This window comes from Melospiza georgiana, chromosome 1, assembly GCF_028018845.1.
Source record: "Melospiza georgiana isolate bMelGeo1 chromosome 1, bMelGeo1.pri, whole genome shotgun sequence".
NCBI lineage: Eukaryota > Metazoa > Chordata > Aves > Passeriformes > Passerellidae > Melospiza > Melospiza georgiana.
This window is the reverse complement of record NC_080430.1, coordinates 14127065-14152334: the sequence shown is the minus strand read 5'-3', so window position 1 is coordinate 14152334 and position 25270 is coordinate 14127065. Positions and strand designations below refer to the sequence as shown.

Below are 25270 nucleotides of genomic sequence, written 5' to 3'. Positions count from 1 at the left end.
CTTCTTCCTGCTGAGAGGGATCATTACAAACCTTTTGGAATAATAAACAGTTACTTTGCTACTACCTCTCTTTAAAAAAAAAAAGAAATAAAACTGTACATAGAGACATAGTACATTTCATTCAAAGCCAGCCAAACTAAATCCATTAAAAATTCTTATACCATAAATAAATTTTGCTAGGAGAAGAGGTCCCTACTTCCTACTTTTTTACTTCATAGCAGGTGACTGCACTTCTGAATACAGAATGGGAGAAAGGAGCTCATTTACTTGTTTCTGCCATCAGAAAACCATATACATTTCAGACTTACCAGTGTTTACAAAAATCAAGTTATTATCACTACTTACAAGCACCATTTAGTCCACTTGTGCACCTCCATATGCAAATTTGCTTTTATTTAAACAATATCCAGTCAAAGAAACCATATTAAACTGTGAGACCAACATAAACAGCTTAATATTTAAGTCTCTATATTGCTTGTAAGTTATTAGGCAGAAAACTGGACTAGTTAAAACTGCATCTCAGATTGCATTACACACCATGTTGCCAAGCATATAATTTGCATATTATGCCACCAACACTAATACTTCCCTGAGAGCCTTTCAAATTACTCTGTTCATTCAGACACAACAGCTCCCAAGGCCTTGCTCCTGTATCAAAGCTACCAGGCAGCACCTCTGCAGTGCCCCACAGCTCTAAACCAGGAACACTTGTGGGATTCCAGATTTTACTACCCTGACACGGCCTAACCAAGTTTCTGTTTATGAAGAGGACAAGACTTTTCATTTTAATCTTAAATACCAAAATAATTGTGAGATAAGAACAGCAGCACCAGCTGGAGTATCCCCAGGATAAAAGTCACAGACTGACCATTTCAAAACAGTATGGAAAGAAAAGATAGACATCAATCTGAGCTGAACCAGGATTCATTCAAGTCCTAACTAAAATTTCAGGATTTCCAGTCCTTAATATTTCATCAGACTCTTGTGATTCTAATCCAGGATTTCAAAACACAGATTTTAGCTTAAACACTGAATGCTTCTTCATTTTACGAAGACATTGTAATCACAAGAATTATATTCTCATGATGAACTTCCAACAAATTCCAAGGATTTCTAAAATGTTACCTCTTGAATTTTCACTGAAATCATCATCTTTGTACATTAAGGGAGAAGAGAACTGAAGCTTCCATGATCTAGCACAGAATTAAGGACAGATTTAACTTTCATATCTCTAAGCAGAAGTAAAGCTCTAAGTTAACAGACAGCAAGTTGTTCACATTATTTCTGCACAGATCCATGTCAAGCTTTGTGATTCTGACACTTCCAGATCTGACATTAAATGCAAGATCATGGCTGCAAATCAACCCTTAATGTATTCTATGGAGCCCATTTAACAGTATTTGTATGTAAAATGATATCATGTAAAATGATATCATGTACAATTAGAATGTGTATCATATGCAACTCTTCAGCTGCTGACTCAACAGAAGATGGTAACTTAGAAATATTTTACGGTATTTTACAGTAACTATAAAACCACAATATGATTTCCTTATTTTTACGACTCTAAATAAAACTCAGATTTGTTTTAAGCAAATGAAAGTGATGCTCCCGTAGGAAAATCCATCTTTAGTTTTTACAACATTCCATAAAACACAAGATGTACAGAGGGTTTATTTAGCTTCAGAGACATATTTTGACATCATAAAAATTCCCATCTTTGGCAGTTCTGAGTGACTGGAATTAACTTATTTACTCTGAATTAACATAATAACTTAACCAGATGGTATGAGAGTTACAGTTGATTAGATCAATGACAATAATGTCACCAAGTCTGAGCATCTGACCTTGGCAAAACAAATACTGCAATATTTACAGTTAAAGAGGCAGACAAATCTGTAAAGAATGGCTGTTGGTAAATTATATGAACACAGAGCTCTCCTCATTAAGAGAATATGCTACCAAAGAAACTGAATGTTATCTTGTCACCTATTCTGTGAAGCTTCCTGTGCTATGAAAAATATTTTTAATATGCATTCCAAGCAGCATCCATTTACATATATGTACTAATTCTCTCTTTTATTGGTTCATTTCTAGATTTAACAGACATGTAGATAATTGAAATTTTATATAGCACACTAAACAGAATATAAGCCATGCACTGATTTTAACATTTTTATAAACCAAAATTACAATCAGGTAATACACATGCATCTTTTATTTATTGCAAATAGTTAAAAAACTTACTTCATTAATGTATTTTTACCCTAAAGCTTTTCTGAATGTCCAAATAATTTCCCAATTGCATCTCAAAATTAAACCCTTTAGTTTTCATCTCTATACCCCAGGGCTTTACTGCACAACACAACATATTTTAATATGGTTAAATGCTACTGATGTTGCAAAATGTTATTCCTTATTGGAAACGATCATTAATATCACTTCATACCTCAGAGAGTATGGTAGTAATTTGGCAATAAAACACACTATTATCATCGTCTTCTAATAACCTGAAAGTGTTGTAATCCTAGGGCCCTAAATGTGTTATGGAATATTATTAGAACAAGCACATTCTGGTCATTATTTAGATGGGAACATTTCCCATGTCTCTCATACCTCATTCAGTAATTGCACACTCCTGCTATAATTAAATCTGCCCATTTTAAATTGTCCATAATATTCTGAGGTTCATTTTCTGGTCCTGTGGGACACATCATTGACTCCATTTTGGGAACAACATACTTTTTAATGATGTATTTTAAATTGTTTATTTTTATTTAAGTGACTGTCTAGAATAATAACTTGAAACATCCTGAATTAGATAAAAACAGTTTAAAGTGGGAGAAATGACAAAAACAGCAGCAGTTTCCTAAATATATAAAACAAGAGTGAAATACTTCTTCCTCCTTGAAATGACTTTACCTGCTTGTCCAGCACTAAATGCACTGTCTTCCAGGGGAAAATACTGCTTTGGGATGAGCAGCATTCACTGGAGAGACAGGTCATAGGAACAGAAATGCTGTCTGCAAGGCTTGGCCAGGAGCCCCCTACCAGAGCCACACATTGCACTGCCTTCAATTCACACTGAGATACCAATACAGCAAAAACAACCTGAGTAAAGGGCTTAAATGAAAAGGCTGCAATGCAGTGTATTTAAACAAACAACTAACCACATCCAAGTGTAAATTGTTCACTGTGAATAAATGCTGAAAATGTACATGTTTGAAAATGTTGCAAACCTGGCATCATTTATCAGAATTAAGAGCAGCAGTGGTGTGATCTGGTCTGCCCATGAGGCATCTCCATCCTGCTTGGACAAGAGCATCAAAGGAAAGTTCACTGCTTCCATATCTCAGCTGAAAGCAAGCCTTAAGCCATTTCCCCCTCATCTAAATAAACCTTCACACACAAATCTCAGAAGGGATCTCCACTGGATTTTGTGCACAAATAAACTGCAAAACTTGTACACACCAGGCAAATTGTGGGGAACCCATGAGCAAAGTGTATCCTGAGAGAGCTAATGAGTGAGGCAGCTCATCCACTCAGCAGCCTCAGCTGAACTGTGCAGAAGGGCCAGGGATACACCACACCAGAAAATCCAACCTCCTCAAGAATGGCACCTGGTTCACTAACTCTTGTGACAACACAAGGGAAAAACAGTGTGCTTATATTTAGAAAAATAGTAACACTTAAAGCACATTCCAAGGCCATGTGAAATATATACAAACCTGCATGGTGATATTTATCTGTGTCACACATAAAATGCTGTAAGAAATAAAGAACTAAAAAGTAGACCCCATAATCAAGAAGTACTGTGCTTAATGGAGCAGTTTGCTGAATTGGGAAACAAACTCATGCTTATGCCTCTCTACAAGCAACTCTGGTGTTATAAAATGCACAGAAAGATCCAGCAGAAACATTTGTACTACATTCCTGCTACACTGTAGGTAACAAAAACATTTCAGGGCTCAAATAAACTAGGAGAATGAAAATCTTCTACAGCTACCTGTCAGTAACAAGAAAGCAAAAGCATCCAAGGGCAAAAATTTAAGGATTAAAGGGGGATAAAATTATTGACAGGGACAGCTTTAAACATCTGAGAAGTTAACCTCAAACATAAACAGGAACTGGTGGGTTTAAACAATATGAAATCATCACAGAGGAGACTGCAGTCAAGCACTAAGAAGTCCCTATACTTGTGATATTCTCCATACATTTTTAATACTTTGCATTCTCATTTACAGCTGGTACTAGATATCCACTGAAAGAAACTCAGCTCCAGAGAGCCTGTCTTCATGTTAACACACATGTGGATGTACAAAAGTTGGACAAAAGACCCCAAATCCAGAATATTTCACTCTTTCTTTTATGTGCTACTCTGCAGTTGCAGGAAGTTCTTTGTCACACCACCATGCTCTCAGATATTTATTTAAACAGCTTTGCAAATCTGCAGCTCTACTGGTTTGGATCAAGCACAGCGTTGGAATTCAAGTAATAAACTTCCACTTGACACCAGTCATGCTCCTGGTACCTTGCTGTTCTGCTGTCAACTAATATAGAAATAAAGCAGGATTTTTAGGTTTTAAGCTGTCTGATTAAGAAGATAACCACATTATGAAATTACTTTTGCAATTACACTGTTATCACCTCAAATCAGAATTAGTTGTCTTTGTCCTCCAAAAATTATAAAAATTCTAATTTTTTTTTCTTAATTTCAGATTCAAAATAGTTTCATATATCAGATATTTCTGGAATAGCTGGAATAAGAAATAGAAAAAAGCAAGTCAGAAATTAAGAAAGGAAAATGTCTAGGAGAACAACAAATCAAGAAGGCCGAAGAACTGTAGGCTGTAACATCACCCTGAAAAGAGAACTATGAACCTCCAAGCAATGACATGATTCTGATAGCTTAGATCATAATATATTATAAAAGCAGTAGCATTTTGCGTTTCTTTTACAGAAGATAATCATGTTTGAATCCTTTAAGACAAAACAGATACACTAGTATTACAAATTAGCTGGCCAAATTTCCCATAAACAGTTTTTAAATATAACAAAGATTTCCCAAACACCTAGAAAAAAAATGACCCAATAGTCACATAGTATTGGCATTTGCAATACACTTTTTGTTGTTTATTGAACAACCACTAAAAAATATATGTCATAAAATTGCACCTATGGTTATTGTATCCATCTTCATTTATAGTGACCTACATGTCTCTGAAGAAGTTACAGGTTTTTCAACATTTTAATAGAAAGTTCAAAAAAACCAGCTTTGTAAATTCGTATCTTTGGTATCTTAAACATATACTAATTTTCATCGATGCAAAATGAAGACCAGCTCTTCTATAACAAGTTCTTAAAAAAAAAAAAAAACGTGTCTCACTAAAAGATATTCAGGTAGAAATACATTGCCTCATCTACCTCTCTGGATAAGAGCAAAAAACAAGATACAGAACTATTTTAATATTTCAGAAAACTATTTGAAATCTTAATAAAAACTAATAATTCCCCAGCCTTTTGTGGGAAAAGGAAAGGAGAAAAAAAAAGGGGAAAAAAAAAAAAAGAAAAATTAAAAAGCCCCTGAGTGTAATTAAGCAGATTGAACACAAGATGTAGCTCTTGTCTCCACGTTCTTCATTCAACTAAGAAACAGGAAAGCAAATGGAATAGCAAATACAGCCATCACAATGTCACAATGAAAGATGTGTTTTTAAAAGCAAGATGGACAAAGGGAATTTTGTGGCCTCAAAGAATTCATGGAGAGCAATGAGTGGGTTATTCTGGGTGTACCTCTGTGGAAAGCACCCTGCTCACTCTGACTCATTTCATAGCAAAGCCCTGAGTCCACAGAGAAGAGTTAATTTTCATCCAGGCTGCTTCTTTCTTTGTCCACTGAAAAGGAATGCTATCTGCTTCACATACAACCCAAATATTTTCTTGAGGATGATTATAACTTACCCTAATTCTAGGCCCTTTCTGTATGGTAAAGACACCTTTTTGAAAACACAATTATATTAATACTGAAAATGCAATTATAAATGCACACGTGTTCAGACCTGTTTTCACTATGTTAATTAAAATATGTCACTGCTGCAGGGAAAAAAATTGGCTAAAAGGAGTGTGATGTGTATAATATTACCAAGTAAACTACAATTATTACCTCTTCTTGATAAATAGGTTTAGAAAATTTATGCTTCATCACTGCACATCTAATCACTCTAATAATCTTTTATTACAATGGACAAATCCATCAAAACCTAGAGAGATTCCCTCACTGCTAGGTTTCTAAAAGTGCCCACCAGCAACTTCCAAATGCTTCCTAATGACAATAATGAGGCAGCTGACCACAATGCCCTGTACCTGTCTGTGGGTCACTCTCAATAGTTTCTCCCATTAATTACACACATGCAGGGAACCAAAAGAGAATATTCACTGTGGACAGCTCAGGGATGCAGAAGCCTGAAGTGGGCAGAGCAGCTCCTGTGCCTGACTGCTGCCCCTGCCTGGCAGTGGCACATCAGGTGTCAAACCAGGAGCTGCAGAGCAGCTGTGACAGCACCAAGCTCATGCTCACCTGCCAGCAGTAAATATGCTGTCAAAGAGGCTTTTATAAAGATCTTTTAGGCTTGCCTAAAAATATAAATCGTCTCTTTTCATAAAATTTCTACACATTACCCATTACTTAAATCCTGAAGGATCGGAAAATGACACCCAGGACCTTTCTAAAGTTTTCTGCAAAAGAATAAAAAAAGCCTCTATGTAAATGCTACAGGTGCAGTTCCTTACTCAACCAAGATACAGCTGCAGGTGAATTTTAAACAAGTCACCTCTCACAACCACTAGTAGGATTGAAGCTGCCTTTACTCAAGTTAGATGCAACATTCTCCCATGTGTGTGCACAATAACTAAATTTCAGATTAGGATCTGTTCTTCAGGGTAGCACCCTTAGGGCAGATATGCTCCTGCAATGATAGGACTTCAGTTTTAGCCAACATTCTTCAAATATATGAATGCACTCAACATGAAAGATGAAATTAGGACCTACCAGTTAACCTTTAGCACAAAAACAAAGCAAAGAACCATGCAGAACTCTTTACTTTGAATAAAAGCTGTACTTTATCAACAAGAGATTTCCTATGGGACAAATGGAGTGAGGGAAATTTTGCCAATTGCTACAGTAATGCCCAATATTCAGTGCCATAACAAATCACAGCTTACTGTCATCTCAGTACCTAGTTCCCATTCAAAATGTTTAAGTAACAGATCTCAAAGCACTTAATGTTTTATGCTGAAAAGCTAACAATCTACGCAAAAACATTTAATGCATGGTATGCAGTGACCTGCACATATGATCTCTACAGTATAAAATTTACCAAATGCTTATAAAAACATAAGAAACCACAGATACAGAGATGCAGAATATAGACACGTATAATGCACATTCCCTTAAATGGCAAATACTAAAACACAGAAGAAAAAAAATACACTCTAAGTGTATATTTGAGATTAAATCCCCACAGCATTTAACTTTGCACCATGTTTTTGAGAAACATACAAAAGCAGCTAAAAACTATACTAGTTCACAATGTCTACCGAAAACCAAAATGAGGATACTATAACCTTAGTTTAAATACTGATTTACTTCCAGGGTTCATTAACATCACATAAAAATATGCCATTATTAAAGTTTTAAAGGGAAAAGAATATTATAAACTAATACCTATTTCATAATTTGTAAATCTATTATAGTCTACTTTTTTTCCATGTACCCACTTCAAGTGCTGTTGAACACATCTGAAGCAATGATTTATTAAAAAAAAAAAATTTATTTAAATAACTTAAGTAGACTTAGTGAAATATTTAACCTAAGCAGCTCAACACATTTAAGTTTCAACACAGCTGTAGCCACTCAATGGAAAATACAATTTTCCCAGTTTAATTGAGTGTATAGTACCTGTGACAGTGCTGGCACTACCTGTGTGAACTGCCAGACTGCTACCAGGGAGAAGCAGGCAATTCACCTAATGCTCTTACCCACCTAACATCCTTAAATGCTGATGTTTATTTGACAAGACAAACCAGAGGAATCCAATCCTGGAACACACAGAGGCTGAAGCACCAAAGGAGATTAAATATCAACTAGGTCAGCTGGATGCCATTTCATTTTGGCCTGAGCTCAAGTAAAACAGAACACAGGTAACCTGACTGGAGAGCCAACAGAGAAGGCCCAGAGCAACAGGAGCCCTTAGCCAGGACCTGTATCACCCCCCAGTTAATTGCATGCTGTTAATGAAAACTGCTTTATTGCATCCCCCAGTTTCAGACTCCTGGGGCTCCTCTGCCAACAGGGACAAAGGGGAGCAAGAGGAGCCACTGCGATGGCCAAGGCCAGGCTCGCTACCAGAGAGGGCTGGGAGAGAACCAGATAATAAGCATGCTCCTACAATTTAATCATTTCTGAGAAACAACTTCTCAGCTCTGAGTAAGATGTCTGGAGTCTGTCAAAGTCAAGGGATTTAGGCACCCAAGACACTGCTTTGAATTGGAGCTCTGACAGCATCTGGACACAAAGCTTTCGCAGAAGCTGACTTGAGCTCCACTCACTAATCTGCTTACGCTCCCTTGGTGGCCCATACCCCAAGCATGGCTCAGGGGAGCCAAAGCACAGCTGCTTCTCCAGCAGGATCCAGAGACAAACCTGCCACCCCAAAAGAGGAGTGTCACACAGAGAGGAGCCTCACACCAGCCACAGTTAAGTTCCAGGGACGGACATCACACACTGATGTGTTACCGTCACATTTGTGAGCATCTTATCACAGCAAACATATCTGAAAAGGTTTTAATATAACTTACTGAATTACTAATAGTAAGAATTGTTTTGAATACTACAAATTAGGCTTATTACAAATCATAAAATCACAGAATGTTAAGGGGTTTGAATGGATCTTAAAGATCATCTAGTCTCAACTCACCCTGCCATGTGCAGAGACATTTCTCACTAGGTCACAATACTCAAGGCATTACCCAACCTAGCTTTAAAACCTGCCAGGGTTAAGGCAAATATACTGTGTTTAAATGGACAGAGAAGACAGGGAGGTACTTCTTACTGGGTCACAAACACACCTAGTCCAATATAATTGCCTAGACTATTTCAGATCTTTCTCAGTTAAAAAAAAAAAAGACACCACAAAATTACTGTACTCCTCTTTTATTATTCACTTAGACCTCACTATAAATAGTCTAGTTGAAGAAGTACTCTATCACATTATGGAAGAATACAAGCAAATGCTCATTTGCTCATTTACTCTGTGAATCCATTTCCATGCTGCTACATTACTACATGGTAGAAACATCTCTCCATCTTATCAATAACAATCACAATGTAGTAAAAGTAGTGAAAAAAGCATTAAAATAACGATTTAAAAATCCACACCACTATAAACATCAACATAAATTTAAAAGTAGTATATAAACTAGTCAATGAAAGCATGATGAATATCATTCTATACTGTAAATTCACCGACAAATAACATCTTTACTTGAGCATGCAAAATACCTAACTATAGCCAGGATCAGCACTACAGTCTTAGAAAAGTAGAAAGTAAGATTTATATTTTTAAAAAATAAACTTATAATTTACAGATTCACCTACTGATGTCACTACAGAAAGCCAAATATAGCTAAAATATGATTAACAAATTTTTTTTCTACAGACAACCTATACAAAGAAGTTACCATTACAAATCATTAAATTTTGTGATGCAAAAAAAAAAGAAACTTATTCCACCCTCTGCTACAGATCACAGAGATATTTTTGTTAAGTTATAAACTGTAAGCACAAGATCTCTGTCCTTAGTTCCAACAGCTATCTCAAAGCTCTTACTTTGGATATAAACTTGAAAAGGGGAGAAATAACTCCCTAAAACCCCACAAAATATAACTGAACTCATTTCTTTTATCATTGTAATCCTCATCATGCACTTCAGTCTTCTGATCACCAGACATGAAGGACTGTGAAAGATGCCTTCCCTACTACTCCAAATAGTTTGGGATCATCCCTCAGTGTTGCCACCTCCTGCTTCCCTCTACAGCTCATTTATAGGTCTGTCTAAGAGCACAAGTCTCAGTCACATCCAGAAAAATGCTGGTGACCTTCTACTGTTGACAGTAAAACCTTGATATTCACCCTTCCACTTCATTTCCTACTTTTTTTTTTTTTTGTTAGCTATAGACAAACTTCTCCCTTATTCCATGGCTATTAAGTCTTTAGAGCTTTTGGGGACAGAACTTGTCAAACATCTTTCAGAAATCCAAGTGAGAAATACTATATGGGTCATACAAATTCCACCAGAGTAACCCAAAGAGATTTATGAAATATGACCTATATAACAAACATATGAGACAGAAAACACATTGACCCTCCCCACAAGATCAGATTCATAAAAACACCAGGATATAATAGGAGCAACCAATTGCAAAGTCTTCCTTTGTGTTTGCTCCTTTGTCAACTCAGACTCTGCTCCTGCTTGCAAGCAGTTGGATTGTATAACAAAATCCGAGCTGGCTGTGCCACATTCCTTCTCCTCATTACCAAGGTGTACCATAACAACAATTTCTCCAAAACAGACTTGCCCAAAGTCATACAGGATGTTTGTGACAGAGTCAAAACACAGCCAGCTACAGGAGGAGTGGAAAATCAGTTTTTTCCCTGAGGTCCTCCAGTTGTTCTGCTGACTCCCAGAAGAGAAATATGTGCATCCTCTCTCCTTCCACAGTTAGATCACTGGGATTTTTGTGTGTCCTGCTTATGTGCTGTACTGGAATGCTCTTTAAAATCTGGAGACTTCCTACTTTCTTTCACCATCATTTTAAAAGTTTTCATTTTAAAAAAATTATATAGGTCCTGTCTTAATTCCATCTACACTGAAGCTCGTTGCCATGTCACTAATTTACTCCTTCCAAACTTTTTCTATTAAATTAATTCACTGTGTTACAGATGTTGCTATTGATTTATCTACTGAACTAAACACATAATGAAGCAGAAACTAAAACCAACAAAAAAATTATTGCTTTTTTCCTCTTATTAATTTTGTCATGGCTCCAAGAATAATTCCCTCAAGAGCAACAAAAAACCATATGCTTTTCCACTTCAGTCTCTCTGTAAAACCAGCTTTCTAGCAGCAGAATTAAGAAAATAAGTAGTGATGAAAAGAAACTTGAAAGCAAACAGAAAGGACAAGTTACTTAAAAAATGCAGGCTGCATTTTAGTTAATATAACTAGATTTTTTTTAAGGGACAATTTTCTTCAGATTATGATTTCTATGGTACAATTTTAGGATTATAACAGAAACTTGAAGCAAAATCAGTAAGCCTAAAGGTATTTTTTTGTTTGATCAAAGCATGAGATACAGCTGCTCCATTTTTTGAGTCCAACACAAATGCTGATCTAAACAGTATGAGCAAAGACAAGCTGGGTTCAAATTTGCAACAGGTTTTCATTTTCAGGATATGAGAATCATTAAGTGTTTACTAAAACGCAGCAGAAGATTAATGTGTTAATCTCTGCAAGTTACCAAAACATAAATCCACTGAATGCATCAATAAGTACCTATCAACTTTTGGAGTGATTTAAAAGGAGCCTATCTGAGCTCCATATCACCAAGCTGTTACATTTGGAAATGATTAAGAACAGGTAAGAGCAGTTTGAAGTATTTGTTTAACCTGGATTCAATATCCATACAGTTACTAGGAGGTCCAATGGAAATCTGAAGGAAACACTGCCCTTTCCTTAAGATGGATACAATACATTCAGAGGGGCTAAACAAGCACTTTGCTTCCCAATAAAAGTAAAGTGAGTGTACACATAACAGCCCAATTTTTTTTTTATTTTGGCAAATGAAAACACAGTTGCTTTTTGGAAGCCATAAAAAGGAAGGGGGTGGGGAAGGGAACGAATGGGTACATCAAGATGGTTATCCTGATCTTTGCACCAGCAAGCATCACACACCAGCTCTGTAACACCTTCACAGAACAAACCTTCACATTATTAGCAAATACTCTTTTGCATTTGATGGCCACTCAGAAGACTGAGAATGAGAATTAAGAGAACAGAGCCAAGGTGCAGAGGGCTAGACAGAAATGCCCTGAAGACCTACCCTGCTCAGGTTGGACCCTGCTACCTACAGCCACAAACCTTTAACTTGCAAGAAGCTAGTTAAGCAAGGAAGGCTCCATATCCAAAGATTTAAATAGTTTATTACAGAGTTTATTTGCTTACTAAACCACCACTTTATCACTTGGAACGACTAAAGTCTTACATTTTTACTAATTAGTAGATGTCAGCTATTATTCTTTTGAGATGTATAACGGGGGAAAAAAGTTTATTTCCCTGTTCTGTACTCCACATGTAGCTGTTCAGATGCCTAAAGGCCAACTCAAAGACATTAGGCCAAAGGCAATGCTCAAGTTATTTAGTTCATTTGCATCTGAGTTAAGTGTCTGTATTCAGTCCATCTAACTTCTGATGGAGCATGGAAGGAGGAAGAAAAATGAATTCATTATATTTCAGTAACTGAACATATTTTTACATGTACAGAACTGAAGTTCAGTGAATTGTTTTGTAGCAGCAAGCATCAACATTCGGAATAATTCAGGAAATCGCTGTCATTCTAAGAAGACAAACAATTACACCACTGTCTGCATCTGCTTCCCCCAATGCAAATCTGCCCATGCCTGTGAGCAAGCACCAGTGCCAATGCTCCATCATTGCCTGTGGAGCAAACAGGTGCAGGAGCTGATAGGGAAGAGTTGGGAGTCTCAGTCTGCATCTACAACACTGGTATTGTGCCTCAACAATGTCATAAAGCAAAAAAACCACTGCCCAGTGTCATTCATCAAAGCATTGTGATGGTGTCAAGAAAAGAAATATGTTCTCTGCTGTCAACTTGTCTTAATGAAAATGCATTGCAATATTTAAAAGTTTTCAAAGCTGACTTCTTTCTGACAGCTGACAGATTTATGAAAGTTATTTTTGATGAAAAATGAGCAACAAGATTAACAATATTCAAAACAAAGAAAACAATGTAGTCTGCCTGAACATGCCAAAGCACTAATAGAGGAAGAGAAAATAACTCAGTAAAGTGAGGTCTGTAGAGGAGAACCTAAGGCAGTTTAACAGCAATTTTTAAAGTTCACAATATTTTAAATATTGGAACAACCCTTAATGAACAAATTGACCTCAAACGTGGCAGAGTGTGGAACACTGTGGCTCTCTCAAGCACGAACACTTCATGTTTGATCTTGCTCTCAATAAAACCAGAATGAAAGCAAGGAAAGACAAATGGTAGAGTTATTGCCACCTCAATTTTCTGGGGTTTCCTTTTCAGGAAACAATTCTGTGGAATTTCTTTGGTTTTGTGAGGCTTCTCTTTAGTGGGTGTTTTTTTGTTTTGGGGTTTGGGTTTTTTTTTTCCCAAGGATCTAGCAAATAAAGTAAAAAACTACATTATAAAAAAATTTCGATAACTCATTTTAAACATGATCAGCACAGGAACAACTAAAGCATTTTGAAGTTTATAGTAACCTTTCCAACCATCTCTTTAGTATGTATAGCACACAGCAGATCTAAGTTCAAGAGACTACTTTTTTTCTGACCAGTAGGAATAACCGTAACCATCATCCTGTTCTGCACTACCTCTTTCCAACTTTTGGTCATGAATTCTATCCTATGCCTCAGCAACCACTCAAGGAAAGATTCTTGAAACCATTCCCATTCCTACCAAAGTTATGGCTCTATTTGAATATAAAAAACAAGAGGAGATAAAAGTCATTGGTATAGGAGGAAAGCTGCCACATCTGCCATCATGGGAACAGAACTCACACAACTGCAAGGGTTGAACATAAACTCTTCAAAAGGGACAGGCAAGGAAGGAGAAGTTGGGTAGCCCTGTGTATGTTAGGAACAGTTTTGATTGCTTAGAGCTAAATGATGGTGATCCTAGAGCTGAGTGTTTATGAAGATCAGGGAGCACAGTGACGAAGAATGAGGAAATGGCCAATGAACTTAACACCTCCTTTGCCACCATCTTATATTAAAGAACAGTTCTACAGATACCTAGTCCCTTACCTGGAAGACAGGGATGAGGAGGAGAATGAAACCACCATAATTCAAAGGAATCAACCTGCTACACCACTTGGACACACTCAAGTCTACAGAGCCATATGGGATCCACCCAAGGGTGGCAAGGGAGCTGGGGGAAATGCTCAGCGAGCCCTTTTCCATCATTCAGCAGCAGCCATGGCTAACCAGGGAGGTCGCAGAAGATCCAGGAAACCACAGGCCTGTCAGCCTGACCTCAGAGCTGGCAAAGGTCATGGACCAGGTGATCTTGAGTGCCATTTACCCAGCACATTCAGGACAACCAGGGAATCAGGCTCAGCCAGCACTGGCTGATAAAAAGCAGGTCCTGCTTGACCAACCTGATCTCATCCTATGACAAGATGACCGCTTACTGCATGTGGATGTGTCTGCCTAGACTTTACTAAAGCCTTTGACACCATTTCCCACAGCATTCTCCTGGAGAAACTGGCTGTTCATGGCTTGGACAGGCATGCTCTTTGTTGGGTAAAATCTGGCTGAGCAAGGCCCAGACCCAGTGGTGGTAAATGGAGCTACACCCAGCTGGCAGCCAGTCACCAGTGCTGCTCCCCAGGGCTCAGTATCATCTCTGTTGTCTGTTTAATATTGATATCAATGATCTGGATGAGGAGATTGAGGGCACCTTCAGTCAGTTTGCAGGGAACATGAAGCTGGGCAAGAGTGTTGATCTGCTGGAGAGCAGGAGGGCTCTGCAGAGGGATCTGGACAGGCTGATCAGTGAACTGACGCCAGTGTTCTGAGGTTCAACAAGGCAAAGTGCAGGATGCTGCACTTGGGTCACAGCAACGCTCCAGGCTGGAGGAAGAGTGGCTGGAAAGCTGCCAGGGGGAAAGGGACCTGGAGGTGCTGGATATGACCCAGCCTGTGCCCAAGTGTCCAAGAAGAGCAGTGACACCCTGGCTTGGATCAGCAAGAGCGTGGCCAGCAGGACCAGGGCTGTGATTGTTCCCTGAACTCAGCATTGATGAATCTTGAGTCCTATTTCCAGTTCTGGGCCCCTCACCACAAGAATGACACTGAGGTGCTGGAGTGTGTCCAGAAAAAAGGAACAGAGCTGCTGAAGGGTCTGGAGCACAGGTCTTAGGAGGAGAAGCTGAGGGAACTGGGGGTGGTGTTTAGCCTGGAGAAAAGGAGGCTCAGGGGAGACCTCAACACTCACTGCAAGCATCTGAAAGGAGGCTGTAGCAAAGTGGAGATCCCTGTCTTCTCCCACTGACAAGCGCTAGCACCAAAGGAAATGGCCTCAAGGTAGGCCAGAGGAGCTTTAGACTGGATCTTAGGAAAGATTTCCTTACAGACAGGGTTATCAAGCATGAGAACAGGCTGCCCAGAGGAGTGATTGTGTCACCATCCCTGGAGGTGCTTTAAAGAAGTGTTTATGTGGCACTTAGGAAGAGTTTTGTGGTGGCTTTGGACGTCCTGGGTTAATAGTCAGACTGATGATCTTAGAGGCTTTTTTCAACCTATTCTTTGATTCTATGATTCTAAATCTATAAAGCACTATTTTTGCTTTTGTTTTTTTATTTTTCATTTCTTGACTTCATCTAATTAATCTGAAATGTAATTTTCCCAAGATTGACAAGGAAACTAAGATCTTGATTTTTCAGTTTTAAACTTAGACCACATGAGACATCTCACTATTTCTGACCCTACTGAAAACTACAGTAATAAAGCCTGGGGGAGAAAAGAGAAAATTAAAACAACATCGATTTTTCACAAAGAAAGTACCCTAGAAGAAAAGCTGTCAGTCACAGATGACAAGAAGCCAGTTACAGCAGAGGCGTGAAATGTGAGCATCACTCTCTCACTACTTTCTGTTTATTTTAAATAACAGATGAACAGTCATTAATATTTACTGTATTTCAAATTAGTCAGATAACACAATATTCAGCCTGAAGTCAGATTAGGCAGCAGCTGGTTAGATGGATGTCATCTGTCAGGGGCTGTTCTTCTAAAAGCCACTAATACTGTCAGTGAAAATTACAGTCTACAAATCAAAAAACGTTAAGTGTTTGAACTGAAACACGTATGAAATCAGACAGTTCCCACTGGATTTTCCCCATGTGCTATTACCTCCATGATCAATTCACACTTCAACTGACAGAAATTGCTGAGAAAGCAAAACATTGCTTGCTTTCCATCTGAGAAGTATACTTTGAGCCAGGGGACATATTTTTAGACAATTAAAAATAATTTTCTTTCATTTTTGTCAAGAAATATTAAAGTCAAGCTGCTGTAAAGCAAAATGCTCACTCACTCTTGTACAGGACAACAGGGAGCAAAACTTTGTTGCTATTACAAAAGCGACAACATCTTAGCTGGAAATAAGATAAAATCCTTTTCCATTAAGAAATTCTGTAACATTAAAATACAACTTCTAATAGTATTAAAATGAAAACAAAGACCATTCACTCAGAACTTCAGCAACTGTTCAAAACACATGTCAAAAAATTGCCTATACAGCACAAAAAACTCCAATAATTTTTGTAACATGCAAGGATCACCGTTCCACAAAAACAGTGGCATAGCACTTAAAACATACTTTTAAGTACGGGTACTAAAGGATACTGAAACACTGATTTTCTGTTAGTTAATAAACTCACTGTTTCTGCTAAAGTGCTGAGGACATGAGCATTTTGAAATGGAGTGTTATGATATTTATATCCAGAAGATTTTTTTTCTTTTTGGTCCCATCTACTTTGTATTTGGCAGGCTTTTCCCCCCTTAACTGGGACAAAATGGCTAAACCCAGCAAGTATTATTGCACCTGACAACAGTTTCTTTTGAAATGCACCATCCCCATTTTGAGGATACAGTGCTGCGATGCTGCACAAGAAGCAGAAAAAAAAAAAAAAAAAAAAAGCATGCATGCTGCTTCTTGCTAATCAGGGAATGCCACCAGGAATTTTCAATTAATAACCAGTGTGCAGCAGTACTGGCTGGGTGCCAGCAGGATGCTGGGTTTGTACAGAAGGGTGGGCAGGCAGCGCCTGCAGAGCAGGCTGGGACAGCAGCAGCGTAGCTGGAACATTCTGTCACAGTCACCAGCACAGTGGAGGCTGGACCACAGGATGTGCAAGGAGATGCCAAGAAAGCTGGGCTTAATCAGTTTAAAGAGGAAGCTAAAAGAGAAGATTGTTGCTGTCATCTGTGACCTAATGGGTGGGAAAAAGGAAAACAGAGCTGGGATCTTCTGCAAGGTGACCCAGAAATGGGAGGAGATGCAACAGTCACACTAATTGCAACACCAGGAAGTCAGATGAGGCTTTGGAAACAATTTTCTCACCTTGTCAGCAAACACTGAAACAGGTGCACAGAGAGGCTGTGCAATCTGCAGCCCTGGAGATGCTCAGATCCAGATCACACAGGACCTGTTTGCAGCAAGAGGTTGGACTTGACACCTCCAGAGGTCCCTTCCAGCCTCAACATCTGTAGCTCTGTGACGCTGTTTTGTTTCTTACTCTCCTCAGTGCCCACATTGCAAAAGCAGATCAAAAGCATTCAATCAAGGCAGGGTGAGTATTTGCAGCTGGGAGAAGTTTGGTGAGTACACCCAGAACCCACCAGCTCAGCACACTGCACTTGGCCAAACTTAACCCAGCACTCTGTGGGACACCACCAGCCCTCTGTGGGCACAAGCAAGAACAAGGACCTGCCTTCCCTGGCACCTCCTCTCTGAGCATGGGTAACATCATGCACTGCCAAATGGAATGGCCAGTTGGCCATTGTACTCCCTTGGCTAGCAGGGCTGGAGCCCTGAATGCCTTTTTCACCCAGCTTTGCTAAGGGACACTCATTCTCTATGTGATATCCAGAGCTCTGCTAACAGCAAAGCTGCTCCCAGCACCAGACTGCTCCTTGCAGCAGAAGCCATTGTATTTCCCCTTCTCCTACAACCTGTCTTTTTTTTTCTGGCAGAGTTATCAGCACACTGACCTCACTTGTCACAACCAACAATTTCCAGTGCTGAAGCCAGGGAGAGATGAGAAGCACAGCCATGGCCAGGGATGGTAGAAGGTCACACTCATCTGCAGCAGCACCACAGTCTTAGATGAGCTAAAATCTGCCACAAAGCCACACTTTCAGGAACCAAAAAGTGTGGTTAATCATGTTAGCTTTTACATGAGCTATAAGAACAATTACTCAAATAGAATTAAAAATAATAGCTCAATTTAGATCAGATGAACCTCTAAATTGTCAAAATCAAGTCTGATATTTCACTTGCATTAAAGAAATCGCCAACTAAATTGGAAACCTCCTGGCAACATTGTGTTATTTTAAGACCACAACAAAATATTTCTTGAGTTGGTATGCAATACCATAATAACTGCCAGGACAAGGCACCAAGAGAAGGAATCCATGACTCTGGAATGGACAGCTTCTCCTTCAGTGCACTGGAAATCAGCAGCAAGGAGAGCACTTACCAACACCACCACAGCAAATGCCATCAAGGCACAATGATTTACGCTGCTGCAGGGAGCACTCCAACACACATCTACCACAATCTCCATGAACAAGCCTCAGTAAGAAAGGAAAACATGACTTCAAGACTCACCATGGCCAAACCTCTCACTATCATTCCACTCTGCTTCGATTTTCATCTGTTTAACTGCAGGTGAGCCGACTTCAGCAGCTACAACCCACCTCACCCTGCTGTGACCACAGCTTCAATAATAACAGCCAACCACTATGGTTAACAGCCTGCAGGCTCCACAGGGAATGAGTTTTACTAGGCCAACTTTCTACTAACAACCCAGCTGCCAGAGGAACCTACACACTTATCTCCCAGTGCTCTGTTACACAAATCACATGCTTTTCCTCTTTACACGCTTGTCTAGTTTCATTAAAGAAAAAAATTAGGATCAGATTGTTCATAACAAATCCTCAGACTCACACTTAAAGCTGATTTCCCTCTCCCCAAAGAAGGCATTCGAGATTCCCCAGAGAATTCAAAACAAACTCTCGCAAAAGATAGGAAGAAAAATCACTAGATGAAAAGTAATCATAGATCATGGTTTTCAAAAATAACATCATAAAGTGAAATGAGATTAATTAATTTTTCTTTACTGCTTAGTTATTTTTAGTGATTACATTATATTTAGTGATTAGCATTTGCTGGTAGCTGGTGCTATGGCTTTTTGCTCACCAGACCAGACACACACCAATAGTCCTGGTCCTGGCACATCTACTACATATTGATGTGAAAAACCATTACCCTTTTGGGCAACCCCCTTCCCTCACATCACCAACTCTCCCAGTGCCATTTTTCCACTCGGTGTTTCTTTCTAATAAGACAGCAGAATGTGTAACTCCTAGGCCTTTGCCTGCTCTCAGATGCTCATAATAAGGCATCTGGAACACTTCTGTTAATTGAGTCATATTTAAACACAGGGACTGGAAGATTTTCTAACAACACCCTCTTTGTATGCATTGCCTTGCATCTGGGATAACAGGCAGTGAACCCCACATGGTTCAGGAATTACAGAGCTTAAAAGAAAAGGGGGAAAAAGTTTGTTGCCTCAATTCTGTAGCATTCCATGGAAGAAAAATCAGAATATTAGTGAATAAACCACAAATCTGCTGTCTATGCAAGCCTTGTATGAGCATGGAACTTTGCCAGGTTCCAAAATGCTGTGTGCAACACATAAGCAGTTATCAGGAAAACTGTTTCAGATCTTAATTAATCCACTGAGGCTCCAGCCCATGTCCCAGTAATCATTCAGTTGGTGATGAAAAGAGATGACTTGAGAAGCTCTCACAACACAGCTAAAAATAAAACCGGACCTATTTTTTATGGTCTCCTGCACATAAGGACTTTGATGTCAAATTTTTACTTATTTACAGTTTATACTTCATGCAACTGACTTTGTTCTGCATTCAAAACACAACAAGAGACATCAACTTCTCTTAAAACTACCAAATATTTTATACATTATGTTGCATAATACTTGTACACCTACGAAGACCAGCCTACATATTTCTGGAATGTGATTTCTATCCAGATCAACCAATATGACAATATCAGCAGCCAGTGAATGCAATTACGAGATCTTCTACCTCAGAACAGATAAGCCTAGGGAAAACAACAGAATAAAAAAGTGATCTGTACTAATAAATAATTTGATGGGAAGATTATCTTGAAAGAGGTTTGTTGCTACATCAGATAGTATATTTGATATTGTTGGGTTTGAACACTTCATGATTTTCCATTTCTAGTAAGTTCGCTAAGCTAACAAAAAAACCCACGGAACAGCAAGAGATGCACAGCAATTCGCCTTAACATTTTCTTACATCACTGTAATTCAGAAAATGAAAAAAATGTTTCTTTAAAAATATTCTCAGATTCTTATTACTATTTTACCAGTAATTAAATAGTTTTCGTTAGGGGGGAGGTCAAAATGAAATTTTACCACAAAAAAGAAAAATAAGAAATTAAACTGCAAAAAAGGGAGGTCAGTGATACTAAGGAAGCAGAACAAGGTTTTGCAACATGCTGCGATTTTAAGAGACTTTGATTGATATCAATCTACCAAAACATTTAAAAAGTAATTTTGGCTTTTCTGCCTGTATAAGCAGAAGCAGAGTATTGTTCCTCCAGGGAACCACCCAAGTAAAACCACATATATTGTGAGCAGCAAAGTCTCCTATTGTCTCCTAAAACAACAAAGACCAAAGCACAGTTTTAAATATTCTCAGATGTCAAACATCTATTAGAAAAAATGTTTCTAAAAAAATTAGAAAGCAACTCAATCAACAAAGAAAAGCATTTTTAAGGAACATTTCTCCGGGTGCTGTAAGTGAATTTCTGCTCACTCAGTAACCCAGGCCTGGAAGGAGTCTGTGTGTCCACCACTGACACTGACCACAGTTAGTTCTGGCTGCTTGAAAACTGATCAGATTCTGGTAACTTCAAACCCATAATTTTTAAAGTCCAACAGCAACAAATGCAGTTGTGCTTTGTGTTCAGCAGCATTTCCAATACACACAGAAGTGGCTGCCCCCGTGGGAAGGAGGGAGGGCAGGGAGGAGGTAAGAATGGTTCTGTCTCACTTAATTATAATGATCTGAAGATTGGAACAAGACCAAGCCTGTAGGAAAAATTAACTGTTCTTACAGTTACTGGAGCATTTAGAAGGGGAAAAAAATACATTCTTGAGTCAGAAAAGCCCTTATGAGATCTTTCCAATACACAAAAGTTACCAAAGTGGACCTTTGTCTAGAGTGCTTCATTTCAGATGTATCACCCACTAACATATTGCAACCAAGCCAAAGTAGTAAAAATCTCTTAAAACTACTCCCACACTTCTGCATCTATGAGTACTGGAGTTCAGACACATCCCTATGAATACGAATTTGTAGCAAAGCACTTTTTCTGGAAGTGACACCATAAAAGGCTTTAGCTAAAGCAGATGATGCCTTTTTATTTTCAATAAAAACAGAATTTAGAAGACTAAATAATGAAACCAGCAAGAACACACATTCAGAACTTGTTGAAGCAACAGCCTGAATTCCATAATTGAGCATATTTTTCATTAACCACTAGAGGTCACACAGTAACCATGGCAGATATCCAAAAAATGAGTGGACTCAAGAACTTTATGGTCTGTTAAAGTCAAAATACACAGGTACTCACTGATTTGCACCCAAAAATAAAATTCTGAAATTGATGTGAGCAGCCTAGTTCCCCAAAAGATTCAATGAACTTGAATGTTCACAGATGTCATTTAGTATTTCAAATTTTCAGAAAACTGAGATTTGCTATTTTTACTTCTAAAAAGACATCAAATAATGGGTAGGAGTGCAGCAGGATTGTCAGAGCTTGCAGCACTTTTGAAGGTTTTTCTCATTTCTTCAAGTATTTCCTCATTTGAACTTCTGGAACTCAAATTCAAGAAAAACAGCTTCAGCTATGCCTATAATTAACACTAAAGAATCCAAATAAGCTGGAATATTCTACTATTTTACTAGTGAATTTCTTACTATGTAAACAGACATTTTAACATACCAAGAACAAGAGAAACAGTAATAAAACTAAATATGATCCCACACATATAAAATGCATTGTATTTTTAATCTCATATCAAAGTTTACACTGGACACAACAACTTACTTGTTGGGATATATGCCCTCAACTTGAAGGGATATATGCCCTCAAAAATTTAGATGCAGTTGGAATGGTCAGGGTCTGAAAACTACTTGCTTGCAAGAAATTCACTTCAGTGCTACTGAAAGTCTAGTCTATTTCAAAACATTTGAAGAAACACTACTTGCAAAGCGTTAAAGCACCTTATGTTGTACACAGCTAATTAAAAATTCCCTGTAAAATTCATTTAAACTCTTCAAGAAGGGGCACACAAGTGCAGAGTGAGAGATGGATCAGTCATTGATCCCGTACTCCTCCCATATTAGATAAAATTTTAGGATCAGTATACAAAGATATTTCATGAACTGACTCACTTTTTATTCTATTTACAATAGTTCACACTGCATCTTCTCTCTAGAGAAATTTCATTTAATTAGATCCCAGCAACAAAATATAAAGCAAGACCTGTGTATGAAAGTCTTTCACTAGAGCAGAGCAGCACTGCCAAGGCACTAAACTGCCCTCTAACCCAAGAACTGGTCCCACCAGAACAGGTGCTTCTGTTGACTTGCATTACCTGTTCTGGAATAAGTAAGATATTTCACTCCCTAAAGCTCTCAGTCTGGTACATTTCAACATTAAAAAAATAATAACAGTGAAGAACAGTGGAACAGCTGTAATCTGAATAATAATTTCAAAAGTTTCAGCACCCATCATGTTTTTCAGCACAACAAACAACACTAGCAAAGTTCACAGGACACTTACTGCATTATAGGAGTAATTCCTTGAGACAAAACAGAAAACATAAACCACGTCTTAAAAGCAGAAAAGATGCAGACTTTTCTTAGCATAAAATTAACACCATAAATCTATCTAGCTATTAAGAAATATTACAGGAAAAAAATCCAGCTTTAGTTGCACACAAGCTTGTATGCTCACACATAGCTACAGACACACAGACCGCAAGTCAGCAGAGATTGCTTACCACTTCATAGTAACACAGCAAGATTTACAAACTCCACAAAAATTTAGAAGGCAAGAATTTTTTCTGAAGAATATCTGAATACAAACCTGCTTTTTCTGTGCCTGCTGTTTCTGAGCACCCAATTTAGCAGACTTAAAGCTGAGAGACTTGGACTGTCTCCTAACTTTCACTGAATCTCTCCGGCGATCATATGAAAACGACGATGACTTCTTTGTAATTTTCCTCTTAGGTGTGTCTGCCATTTCATCCAAAGTATGGTTACCTTCAAGTAAACAGCATCCCAAGAAAGTAAAAACTCAGTATCATCAAGCTCCCACCAAGCTTGTATGAAACAGTCTTCAATCTACAGGAAAATCTAGCAGCCTGTAAGGAATGGAGCCCACAGAAGAACAGTTTCAGTTCTTCCAACAGGTTGTAAAAAAAATGAAAGAATCCAATGGTCCTGCAATGCTGAATGTCACTGAGAAGCAGGCAGAACTCCTTCTTGCAAACAGGCTTCAGCAGTGATGCTAATCTGAAAACGTAGTGACTATCCTGCTGAGCACGCTAAAGGTGAACAGGAGGTAGCTCCCTGCACACCAACTGGGTGTGGAAGTACACCAACAGGGTGTGGGGATGAAGCAGAAGACTTTGGGTTCAAAGCATCTTCTTAACTCCTTCCTCTCTGGGCTACTGCTGGGAAGTCAACTGGCAAGTCAGACTGGTGAAAGCTCCTTAAAAAAAGACAGCATTATTTTCCTCTCTTCGGATCCAAGGCCCTTCCTGAAGAAAGCTTCAGCATGCAGTAACCATCCCATTAAATGCATTAGGGGCCCTATTTTAATCTAATTTAAATATTCCATGCTCTCTCCTTGTCAATAAGGCTATTCACACTACAAACCTAGGAGATACTTCAACTTCTAAGTCAACTAGAAAATGAAGTACCTGACTCTGAACCTTACTGTCCTTCCTTGGAAATAACTACAGAGTTACAACAGTCTCTTAAGACCTGTTGGTATCAATGGATAAGAGGGTAATGAATTCTCATCCCAGTGACAGTGTGGGAATCTTATCAGACAGCTGAGATTGCAGCTTTTGTACAGGACTGTGTTTAGGTAGGAATGTTTCTCTTGCATAAGGCATTAGTAAAGGAACTCTACAAGGATGTAGAGCCCCGAGAGTTGCTGCTACTGATTTCCATTAAACAAAACACATCCAAAGGGCCAAGTTCTACAAAACATTTAATCCACGTTGAAAGACAAGGAGGAAAACTACTTTTGACAAACTTAGGCATTGACCAGGGTCTTTTCCAGAAACTTTTCCTTATTTTATTCATGATGCTACTTGGCGTACAAAACAACTATGAATAATTTATAGTTGCAGGATTATCCATTACTATAATTAAGCTCTAATATGGGTCAGTCCTCTGGTGTATGAGTCTCACTACCTCTGTTAGGAAATAGCTGTGAAGTTGGAACAGCATTTCTTTTAAGACCTGCTGATATCAAGGAGTAAAAGAGTAGTATTAAAGTATTAATGAATCCCCATACCCAACCTTTCCTGCAACTTCTTCCTTTGTTGTAGGATGAATCATCTACCTCTAGGACATAGTGATATGGCTAAAATTAACCAAAAACTATTAGAATGTTAAGAATGTATTAGCCATAATGACCTAATTCTGCACATCTCATTGCAGATACACTGCACATTTTTGTGAAGATTTACACTGTGAAGGATTAGAAAGCACAGTGTCATATTATCTACAACTATATCTAACCAGTGAATCTGTAATTATTACAAGACATAGAAAAAATACATTATTAAATATTTTTAGTACTAATTCTCTCTTAATTGTGATGTGTTTATAATACTGTAGCAGTCATTATCTGTAGCCACATACTGACCTTCAATGTTACTAATATTTGACACTGAGACCATCATCACTTCAACACAGTCTGTGGTTTTCAAAGTCTAGATTAAAGAAACTTTTTCTCACAAATTGAAATCCTACTCAAATTACCAGTTTCCATGATTTACAAGCATCACCTTTTTGAAGACTTA

The 25270-nt window shown here is 38.3% G+C and overlaps 1 protein-coding gene across 11 annotated transcripts in view; it reads right to left on the bottom strand.

The window, feature by feature from the left end:
* The window catches only part of PARD3 (par-3 family cell polarity regulator), a 442650-nt gene that overhangs the window by 360544 nt on the left and 56836 nt on the right, over positions 1-25270 (bottom strand). The window lies entirely within an intron of this gene.